This window comes from Pongo pygmaeus, chromosome 4 (assembly GCF_028885625.2).
Source record: "Pongo pygmaeus isolate AG05252 chromosome 4, NHGRI_mPonPyg2-v2.0_pri, whole genome shotgun sequence".
Classification (NCBI taxonomy): Eukaryota; Metazoa; Chordata; class Mammalia; order Primates; family Hominidae; genus Pongo; species Pongo pygmaeus.
The window spans coordinates 177,805,485-177,816,937 of record NC_072377.2 but is presented as its reverse complement, the minus strand read 5'-3'; positions in this window follow the sequence as shown (position 1 = coordinate 177,816,937).

Below are 11,453 nucleotides of genomic sequence, written 5' to 3'. Positions count from 1 at the left end.
TGTGGGATTTTCCCCATACACCAAGCAATGGATAACAGCTGGGTGTCCTCCAATTCAATTTCAACACTATCTACCTGGAGGTAGTGTCAGATACCACAGGGTGAGGGCTCGGTTCCCAAGACTGGCCATCCTCTCCCAACCCAAGAAGAAGAGATGTGTAGGGTGAGGTATAGGGGAAGGGATGTGGGGTTTCCATGCCCTCCCTGGGTATGCTACCCTCCGGGAACCTCCACATGTTCAGCTATTTGGAAGCTCTCCAAACCTCGTCCTCTTGGGTTTTTATGGAAGCTTAATGATGTCAGTCAGCATTCCTTCCTCCAGGATATAGGGCAGGACCCTTTCTGGGGAGGGTCTTAAAACCCACAGTCAAAAAGATGGGGGAAGATTAGAGTTCTTCCTTGAAGTAAGTGAAATGAGGTCAGGAGAGTTTGTTTCCTGAGACCCAACTCACTCAACATTATAATAAAACACTGTAACTAGGGCTATGGAATTATGAACCAGGAACTGTGGATGAAAATCAATACAGATCATAATACCACAACGACTTATCTTGGAGACTTTATATTTGTGATTGCTTTTGTAAATATTATCTTGTATCCATGTATAGGTTTCCTAAAAATGTGCTTATAGTCACACTGCATATAATGTGCTTTTCTTCTCCTTATGGTGGCTAACCTGCTATTATCGGACACCCACATTTCTGGTTCTCATTTTGTTGTAGTCTCACTAGGTGTTTAGTTTTCCCCTAACAACTTGGGGTTTAGGGGCTGGGCTCAATGGTTTATGCCTGTAATCCCAGCACCTCGGGAGGCTGAGTGGGAGGATTGCTTCAGCCCAGGAGTTTGAGATCAGCCTGCGCAACATACGGAGACCCCATCTCTACAGAAAAATAAAAACTTGGCTGGGTGTGGTGGCACACACCTGTGGTCCCAGCTATTCGGGAAGCTGAGGCAAGAGGATTGCTTGAGCTTGGGAGGTTGAGGCTGCAGTGAGCCATTATATCGCTACTGCACTCCAGCCTGGACAACACAGCGATACCCCATCTTGGAAAATAAAAGAAAACAAAACCAAACAAAAATCAAATAAAAAACGAATTTAGGGGCTGGGCGCGGTGGCTGAGGCAGGAGAATGGCATGAACCCGGGGGGTGGAGCTTGCAGTGAGCGGAGAGCATGCCACTGCACTCCAGCCTGGGCGACAGAGTAAGACTCGGTCTCAAAAAAAAAAAAAAAAAAAAAAAAAAAGAATAAGAAAAAGAATTTAGGGTTTGGGCCTGACAACCTTGAATTGCAATCCTTGCTTTTAGACCACATCTTTAACTCCTCTATGCTTGTGTTTCTCATCTTTAACAAGGAAACAATGGGGATACCTGCCTCGTGAGCTAACTGTGATGGTTAAATGAGATAATAGAGTCAAATGCCTAGTATGGTGCCTGGCATGTAGCAAGAGCTCAGTGAAAGTGAGCTATTACCATTTCTCAACAAAAACTTTTCCTTTTCTTCTATTTTGCTGTATATTGATTGTTCTAGCTGATATCAGTGTTCAAAAAATTGGGACAGAAAAATCAGGATTTCTGTTTTCTTTTTCACCTTCTCTCCCTCTCACACACTATTCCTCCTTCCGCTCGTTTGCCAGAGCTAAATACAGGTGATCAGTGCTGGCCTGAGGGCTTACAGACCCTCCAGTTGCTAGCAGAGTGGAGTGTGAGGACACCTCCTCCCTTGAGGATGCCACCTCCAGGCTGGGTCTTGAATCCTTTCTTCCTCCCCATTCCCCAGCCACTGCCCGAGTTCAGTTCTCATGGCTGTTCCCTGGTCTCCCTGCCTCTTACCTGTCCCTATCTTGCCACCTGAGCAAAACTTCCCATATCTCAACTATACCACCCAATGTTGCCACCCTCTGATTAGAGCCTTCTATGGCTCCCTAGTGCCCTCAAGATGAAGTCTAAACTCATTAATCTGCTTGTTTAGGCCCTGTATAATCTGGCCTCCACCTGAATCCACCTTTGCAAAAATTATAACAGTGAGAAAATTATGACAGTAAAAGAGATATGACCTAATCAACTCCATCTTGTCTTTAATTTCCAAACTGCTCTTGATCATTCCTGGGTATGGGCCAAGCTAACTTCGGGAGAAATTTAGTTTATAGTTTAAATCAAGGGTGTCCAATCTCTTGGCTTCCCTGGGCCACATCGGAAGAAGAATTGTCTTGGGCTACATATAAAATACATTGACACTAATAAAGCTGATGAACTTAAAAAAAAAACCGCAAAAAAAAAAAACAAAAACCTCACAATGTTTTAAGAAAGTTTACGAATGTGTATTGGGCAGCATTCAAAGCAGTCCTGGGCCATATGTGGCCTGAGGGCTGTGGGTTGGACAAGTTTGGTTTAAGTGACAGTAGCCCTTCCCAAAAACTAAACCACTTTTGTAAAACTAATGAAAGGCCACCAGTTTAGGACAATGAGAGGGGCCTGGATTCTAAGGTGTAGGCATCATTAAATGATTACCAGCCATTATTCCAGAGGTCACAAGATTTGCAGCTTCCTCCCAATTACTCCCGTAAGTGACATCACTATTGTAGAACCTAAGTTTGGCCTTTTAAGATGTCTTTTCAGAGTTTTGCATTTCTGACAACTGGATGGCCCTACCTGGACCCTTGACTCTCCACTCACCCAGTCCTGAGGCCTCCACCCAGAAGTGGACTCAGAACACGAGGACCATTCTCCTCACCCCTACGATTGCATCCCCACCCAGTCAGCAGCACCCATACCCTAGCCCCCTAAACTATCTTTAAAAAACCCTAGCCTCCAAATTTTCTGGAAGGCTGATGTGCGCAATAATAAAACTCCGGTTTCCTGTTCAGCAGGAAAACGCTCTGCGTGTATAAACTCTGTCTCTATTTCCATTCCCCTTGGGCAGCAGACAAGACGAACCCACTGGGCGGTACATACCTATCACTGACAAAACTCCTCTTCTGTGTCTTACACATGTTGGTGGTTCGATATACAAAATTGTTGGGTAGAAATTTTTCAATCATTCATTCTGTCTCTCTCTCTTTTTTTTTTTTTTAAGAGACAGGGTCTTGCTCTGTCATTCAGGCTGGAGTGCAGTGGTGTGATCACACAGCTCACTGTAACATGGGACTCCTGGGCTGAAGCAATCGGGCCACTCCAGCCTCCCAAGTAGCTGTGACTATGGGTGGGAACCAACATACCCAGCTAATTTGTGGGTTTTTTTCATAGAGATGGGATCTTGCTACGTTGCCCGGGCTGGTCCTGGACTCCTGGGCTCAAGCGATCCCCCAACCTCAGCCTCCCAAAGCATTGGACATTCTTCCATTTTATAGATGAGGACCCTGAGGTTCAGAGAGCTAAAGTAACTCATCAGAGACCCCACAACTAGAAAGTACAGATGCAAGATTTAAATCCAAGTCTCTTGCTCCCAGGCTGGCTTTCTTTTCAGCGGTACCCCGGCTTTCTCACTAAGGGACAAAACCTCAGTTTAAAAAGAAAATAACCCCAGGAAAGGTAACACACTGATTTGAGCTCTTTTACACGTCATCTGTAGAGGTGAGTAAGAGGGTCTGAAAGGGAGCAGGGAAAGGGTAAAGGTTAAAAGAGCGGCAGGACGTAAAATAGAAAGTGTGCGGGCTGACGCTTTTCACCTAAGGCTGAGATCTGGGCTGGGGGCTGGGCTAAACGTGGGGGCAGGCAGTGGTGACGCAGCTAATGGGACGGGCAGGGCGGGCTGGTGGTGAGGTCAGGGCTGAGCATGACAGAAGCCGGGGATGGAGGAAGTGATTATGACCAGGAAATAAGCCTGCTGAAACCACCCTTGGAGGGCTGGCAGAATATTCCTGGCATCAATTGACGTTTAAAAAATAGTAATAACTACATCTTAAAAATCTCTGTGCCATTCACGTGGTTATTATTATTCCTGTTTTACGGAGAAGGAGACTGAGGCTCAAGACAGCCAAGGGGACTTGCTCAGGGCACCCAGCTAAGCTGTGACAAAATCCAGAATGCGCTACAGGTCTTCGTGGCTCCTCAGGCCTCCTCTTCACTGTGCTTCACTGTGTAGTCCTCTCGGTTCCTCCCAGTGCGGCCGCACCATTTGGAGACTACACAAAGATCATCAGGGTTCTGCTTGATAGAAAATACAGAATACAGGTCGGGCGCGGTGGCTCACGCCTGTGATTCCAGCACTTTGGGAGGCCGAGGCGGGTGGATCATGAGGTCAGGAGATCGAGACCATCCTGGCTAACACGGTGAAACCCCGTGTCTACTAAAAATACAAAAAATTAGCCAGGCGTGGTGGCGGGCGCCTGTAATCCCAGCTACTTGGGAGGCTGAGGCAGGAGAATGGTGTGAACCCGGGAGGCAGAGCTGGCAGTGAGCCGAGATTGCGCCACTGCACTCTAGCCTGGGTAACAAAGCGAGACTCTCAAAAAAAAAAAAAAAAAAAAAAAGATGCTGGTAATCTTATCATTGGGTGGATGCAGTGTTAACCTCCCCTCTGTTCTGCCACTCCACACCCCATGCTCTGGGCACCCAGGACATAATTCCCTGCTAAAATATCCGCAAATCTATTTCCAGGGCCTCTCTAGGCCTCTTTCCACATCTGATCTAACAAGAGTAGACCTACGGCTGAGGGATGACCAAAGGGCAGCTTTAGGGGTGAGAGTTCAGGCAAGACAAGTTCAGGCTGGGCTGTCCACACAGCTTCCCAGAGGCTGGATCAGGGACAGGAAAGGAAGGGGTAGCCAGAGATCGAGGACCTCCTTTTGCTCTCTTTCCCTGTATCCCAAACTGGGAGTGACAGGCCTGGGTGGGGGTATGATTACTGTCTCTCTAAAACCGACATACCTCCAAGGAAGAAATTGTTCAAAAGGGTGGCAAATGGTAAAGCTAAAGCCCCTGAGCCTTCCCCACAGGTAACCCCTGTAGAGAGTTTTTTGTGAGTCTGAGCAGGCCCCCAGGGAAGTCCTGGAGGACCGCAGCATCCCAGTTTGGCCCTCAGCCCACTGTTTGTTTTGCCCAGTTCTCAGTCTCTTAGCTTTGGAAATGTTAGGAAGAGCAAAGAGAAGCAAGGCAGCCAGAGTGCTGCGGAGCTGGGAGGGGCATTTGACAGACAGCTCAGGGTGGGGTGTCAGGGATGCCGTGGACAGAGGAGCTTGGGGAAAAGAGAAGGGGCATTTAAGCGGAGTTTTCAGAAGCCCTGATGGGCCTTGTGTGGTGCAACGCCCTCCTCCATCTCTAGAGGAAAACAGCAGTAAAATCTATGTGATTGAGACATTGGGTTCTGGCAATATGGTGGACCTGAACATATATACTCCTTATATGTATATTTCATAATAAAGAAAATACTTTTTAAAATCCACATGTTTGGCAATACTATAGGGTTGAATTTGTGGTTTGGAAGGAGATGGGCTCTGGTGGGACTGACTTCAGTTCAGCAGGAGAGCAGCTGAAGGAGCTAGTACCAAGTGGGTATTGAGTCTGCCTGTCTTCCTTCCTTCCTTCCCTCTTTCCTTCCTTCCCTTTCTCCCCTTCCTTCCTTTCTTCTGTTCCTTTCTCTTTCCTTCCTCCCTCCCTCCATATCTTCTTTCCTTCCTTCCTTCCCTTCCTTCTTTTCTTCTATTCCCTTCCCTTTCCTCCCTCCCTCCCTCCCTTCCTGCCTCCCTCCCTTCCTTCCTTCGTCCTCTCTCACTCCCTCTCTTTCTCCCTTCCTCCCCACCATCTACCTATTATCTGTCTATCTATTATCTATCTGTCTGTCTATCTATCTATCTATCTTCTATTATTATCTATCACCTACTCACTTTTCATGCACAAAATGGATTATGCTGTTCTGCAACCTAATTTTTAAATTCAATGCCCTCTCTTGGACGGCTACATCAGCCCATGATGATCTGTGACATCCCTTCCAAAGTTGGCTACATGTGTTAGGAGACATATTCTTGAAGGTTGAAGAGATACTATGTCCACATGTGGCATCTGGGCTGGACAGGCCTGGAGTCATCCATTCAATTTTTTAAAAGGGCATTTGTTGGATTCTGGAAGTAACCTCCCACCCGGTCTCCTTGTCTCCCTGTGAGAGTTTATTCTTGGTACAACACTCAGAGTAATTGTGTCTCTCTCCTGCTCATAGCCCTCCAGCGGTCCCCATCTCCCTGGGGCCCACAGGCCCTGCAGCATCCGCATCATCTTTTTGGGTTCTTCACTCCAGTGTCATGTTCTCATCAACGTCTTCCCTGGCTGTCATGTTGAAAATGGCAACCCCTCTCCACCCAAGCACCCTCCCCCATGCTTCCCTGCTTTATTTTCCCACCACACTCACCTGCCATAGCCTATATCTTACTTACATGTTTGCTGTCTCCCAACTCCCCTACACGCACCCCAGAATGCCAGCTCCACAAGACAGAGATTTTTGTCTGCTGGTTTTGTTCTTTGTTTGTTTTTGTTTTGTTTTGTTTTGAGTCAGGCTTTCACTCTGTCAACCAGGCTGGAGTGCAGTGGTGTAATCATAGCTCTCTGCATCCTTGAACCTCCAAGGCTCAAGCGATCCTCCTACCTCAGTCTCCTGAGTAGCTGGGACTACAGGTGTGTGCCACCACACCTGGCTAATTTTTGTATTTTGTGTAGAGGCAGGGTCTCATTACGTTGCCCAGGCTGGTTTTGAACTCCTGGGCTCAAGCAATCTTCCTGCCTCAGCCCCCCAAAGTGCTGGGATTACAGGTGTGAGCCACTGCACCTGGACTGTCTGCTGTTTTTAAATCTCGGTTATCCCCAGAACCTAGAACAAGCCTGGTACATCAGGAATGGCTCACTAGATACTTGTTGAAGTGAATTGAATCTAGAAGCTGATTTCTGCAGGCGTGTTGCCTCTTGGCTTGTTACAGAGGGAGAAGAACTTCCCATCATTAAACCGTCTGCCTCTGAGTCTCCTTGTTCTAAGTTGGATTGTTCCCCCTTATTACCATTCTTCCAATTTCTCTCACATTTCATCATATTTAGAGCAGTTAACAGGTGGAATGCTCACCATCTCATTGGATCCCGTTGGATCCCCCACGTAATATGGTAGAAGAAGAAATGATTATCGCTGAGCTCTATATTGTTACTCCCTGCTTAAAACTCTCCAAATGAAGGACATCATGCTAAGCGAAATAAGCCAGACACAGAAGGATAAATTCTGTGTTCTTACTCATAAGTGGGAGCTAATAAAGTTGATTCCATAGAGGTGGAGAGTAGAATAGTGGTTACCAGAGGCTGGGAAGAGAAGTGGGTAAGGAGGGGTAGGGAACGGCTGATTAATGGGTACAAACGGTTAAATAGAAGAAATAGGTTCTGATGTTCTATGGCACAGCAGGGTGACTATAATTAACAATAATTTATTATTTATTTTGAAGCAGCTAGAAGAGAGGATTTTGAAAATTCCCAGTACAAAGAAATAATAACTGTTTGAGATGATGCATATGCCAATTACCCTGATTTAATCATTACAGGTTGTCTGCATGTATTGAAATATCATGTGTACCCCATAAATATGTACAATTATATATAATACCATTTAAAAGTTTTTAATGAAAATATTAGAAAGATCACCAAAAAAGTCATCTTAATAAGTCACGAATGAATTTAAAAAATAAAACCTCTCCAAATGGGTCACCAACTCACTTAAATGAAAACCAGGTACTTTAGCCAGGCACAGTGGTGTGTGGCTGTAGTCCTGGCTACTTGGGAGGCCGAGGTGGGAGGATCCCTCGAGCTCAGGAGTTTGAATCAAGCCTGAGCAACCTAGAAAGATCCTGTCTCCACAAAAAAATTTTTTGAAAAGGTACCTATCAAGGCCCCTCTTCCCAACAGTGCTCCAGGCGCACTGGCCTCCTTCCATATCCCCAGGCTGCTGACACTTGCTGTACCATCTACCTGGAATACTGTCTCTATTAGCTTTCTAAGGTTGCCATAACAAAATCCCATACACTGGATAGTGTGTGATAGTGGAACAACAAAAGTTTATTCCTCACAGTTCTGGAGGCTGAGAGTCCAAGATCAAGGTGTCAGCAGGTTTGGTCTCTCCTTGGCTTGCAGATAACCATTTTCTCTGTGTCCTCTGAGGGTCTTTTCTTTGTGCTCATGCATCCTTGGTGTCTGTCCTAATCTCCTCTTCTTATGAGGACACCAGTCATTGGATTAGGGCCCACTGTAATGACTTGTTCTAACTTAACTGCCTCTTTAAAGGCCTTATCTTCAAATACATTCACATACTGAAGTATTGGGGGTTAGGGCTTCCACATATGAATTTTGAGGGGGTAACAATTCAGTCTATAACACTGTCCCAGTTCTTCAAAAGCCTGGTTCTAGCTGGGCATGGTGGCTCACACCTGTAATCCCAGCACTTTGGGAGGCTGTGGTGGGAGGATCGCGTGAGCCCAGGAGCTTGAGACTAGACTGGGCAACAAAGTAGGACCCTGTGTCTACAAAAAAACACAAAAGAAACAAACAAAAAAACAAAATAAAATCTGATTCCTTCCTCCTCAGGATCTAGATATTAGCCTCAGGTGACTTCACTTCCTGGAAGCCATCCCTGGTTACCCCCATCCCATCAGTCCCTCTGTACCATAAGGCCCTGCTGATTTTTTCCCTTATGTACAATCTATTGTTACCACATTTGCCTATCTGCCTGCTTGTTTATTAAATGTATCCCCTAGTGGTATCCTAGCAAATATTTAACAATCAGCTTTTGGGTGCAGGATGGTTGTGGGTAGTGGGGAGGCTGCCTTATAGCGTCTGCCAATTTCTGTGGTGTAAACATACCCACTGTGGCCAATTTCAAGCTACCAAAGTGATGTCAAAGTGATGTCACACGGCTGTCCAAATTCCTGAAAATCTAAAACAACCTGTTCTTGTGAGCAGGTGCAATCTAGCTCCAACTCTCCCACTACCAGGTAGACTCCACTGAGGGCAGGAGCCTTGCCTTCTTCTTCGTAGTCAAGTCTCTAAGGTCTAGAACAGTTCCTAGATCAGAAATATGGCTCAACAACTTGAATTCATTCTTGAATGAATAAGTTAAATTCTTAATGCCAGTCTGAAGACCTCCCATGAGTTTGCCCTTTTGGCCACCCTCATCTCTTTGCTGGCCCTTTGGCTGCCTGGGCCCCTTTACCCTCCAGATGTTGTGGTGCACCCCTGGCTATGTTCAGGTTCCCCAAAGGCCACATGTCCTTTCACTCTTCTCTGCCCAGACAGCCCTGAACCTGGATGACTTCTATTAGCCTTCCAGATGCAGCTGATGGTAGGCAATGTTTTTCTTAGCTCTGTGGGGTGACACGATCCCTGGGCTCACCAATTCCCCAGTGCCACCTTCTCTCTGGCCCCTGATCATGGTGGCTGCTTCTTCTTCTGCCTCCCTTGGGGCTCCTGACCCAATTTCCTAGCACACAGCAGGGCTCATGTGAGTGAGTGAAGGCATATGGCAGAATACCAGTTATGGGGCAGGGGTAGAGTTGGTGGGGTGGGGAGGACTCACCTACGGCACAATTTGACCAAAGGCTGTACTTGCCCTGAAAGAATGAAGACATTCTCCATTCATGAAAGTATGAAGAAACTGATGAGCAATTAAATGCCTGAGCCCAGAGTAATGATGATTAAGGAATGCTGGAAAAGGCATAATTACAAAGCTCTGACAGCATTTGAAAGTTCTAAGTTCCAGTGAGTTCGGGAGAGTGCTTTGGGTGGGCAGGGCCTGACTGTTATCAGAGGATGACAGGGCCCTCGTTCCTGACCCATTAGATCACCAAGAGCTGGGAGTAAGGCAAGGTGTCACCATTTGCGCCCCACCTTCTTACCTCACTGCATTTTTTTTTTTTTTTTTTTTTTTGAGTGGAGTCTCACTCTGTCACCCAGGCTGGAGTGCAGTGGCACTATCTCGGCTCACTGCAACCTCCACCTCCCGGGTTCAGGTGAGTCTCCATCTCAGCCTCCCGAGTAGCTGGGATTACAGGTGTGCGCCACCATGCCTGGCTAATTTTTTTACATTTTATTTTTAGTAGAGAGGGGGTTTCACCATGTTGGCCAGGCTGGTTTCAAGCTCCTGATCTCAAGTGATCCACTCACCTTGACCTCCCAAAGTGCTGGGATTACAGGTGTGAGCCACCGTGCCTGGCCCTCACTGCCTTTTGAGAAGCAATGTGACCTGAAGGATGAGAAGGACCATGGGAAGATGTGGGGAAGGGGGTTCTTGCTGGTGGGTTCTTAAGGCAGGAGAGTGTGTTCTGTAAAATGGGATAACAATAAAGATTGCCTCCTACAGTGACAGAGAGGATGAAATGAGATGTCATCAGCACAGTGCTTGGGACAGAGCTTGGCTTACGGTAAACACTCACTGAACGCAGGAGGACAGTGTTCACATGAGTTTGTCCACCAGAATGTCACCTTCCTGAGGCAGGGTCTCTATATCTGTCCCAGCTATATTTCCAGAGCCTAGAAACAGTGCCTGGCACCCAGTCGGCACTCAATACATGCTTGTTGAAGGCATGAGTGAGCCGATTACATAACCATCTTCTGGTAACAAACCCAGGGAGAGAGCTCCAGTGCCCCGGCGCTTGGTTCCCACAGCTCAGTGCCGCAATCTGCTTATTTCCCCACTCGCCCTGCGCAGCCCTAGCAGGCAGTGACTGCACAGAGCTGATGACTCGGCCTGGTACTTCTCTAAATGCTGCCTGGGGCTGGCGGAATCTCCAGGGCCTGGCTCATCAGGGTGAGCTGATGACTTGGGGCCCAGTGCGGCCCACTTTCCCGTTAGCTGAGCCCGGGTCAGTGGGCTGGCTCAACCTTTGGGTTCTGTCTGGAGAAGGGAACAGAACATTTGGCCCCAGGCAGGAAAGACGTTGCACAGGCCCCTGAGAAGCAGGAAACGAGCCCTGGCCTGTCCCACTCCACTGCCTCTCTTTGTTTGTAGCTCACTTCTCTCCTCCCTCTGACCCTGAGGCTGCCCTCATCCTGGAAGACGATGGGGCTGTCCTGAGGAATATGGGCTTAGAGATGGGGGCAAATTGATGGACGATCTAACAGTACCAACGTGCTGGACCCATGCTCAATCACTTAACTGAGCACTTACTCTGTGTCTGGTCCTATGCTAAATGAAAAGTTTTAATTTCACTTACTCTAAAGAAACACCCAACTATTTCCCAAATACTCTGTTCTTTGATGCCGCTCGGCCTTCACATGGGTTGTTCTTGTTTTAAAATGCCTTTCCTGGTAAATACTCATCCTTCAGCATCCAGCTCCTCTATCACCTCCTCTCAAAAGCCTTCCCCAGCTCACCCAAGACAGTAAAACCACAGTCTCTCCTGGGCCCCCCAACATTTAGGCTTGCGCGTCTGTCTCCCACTGCGCTGTGGCACCTCCAAAGTCCAGGCTGGGCCCCATTCTCCTCCTGATCCTGGGGGTCC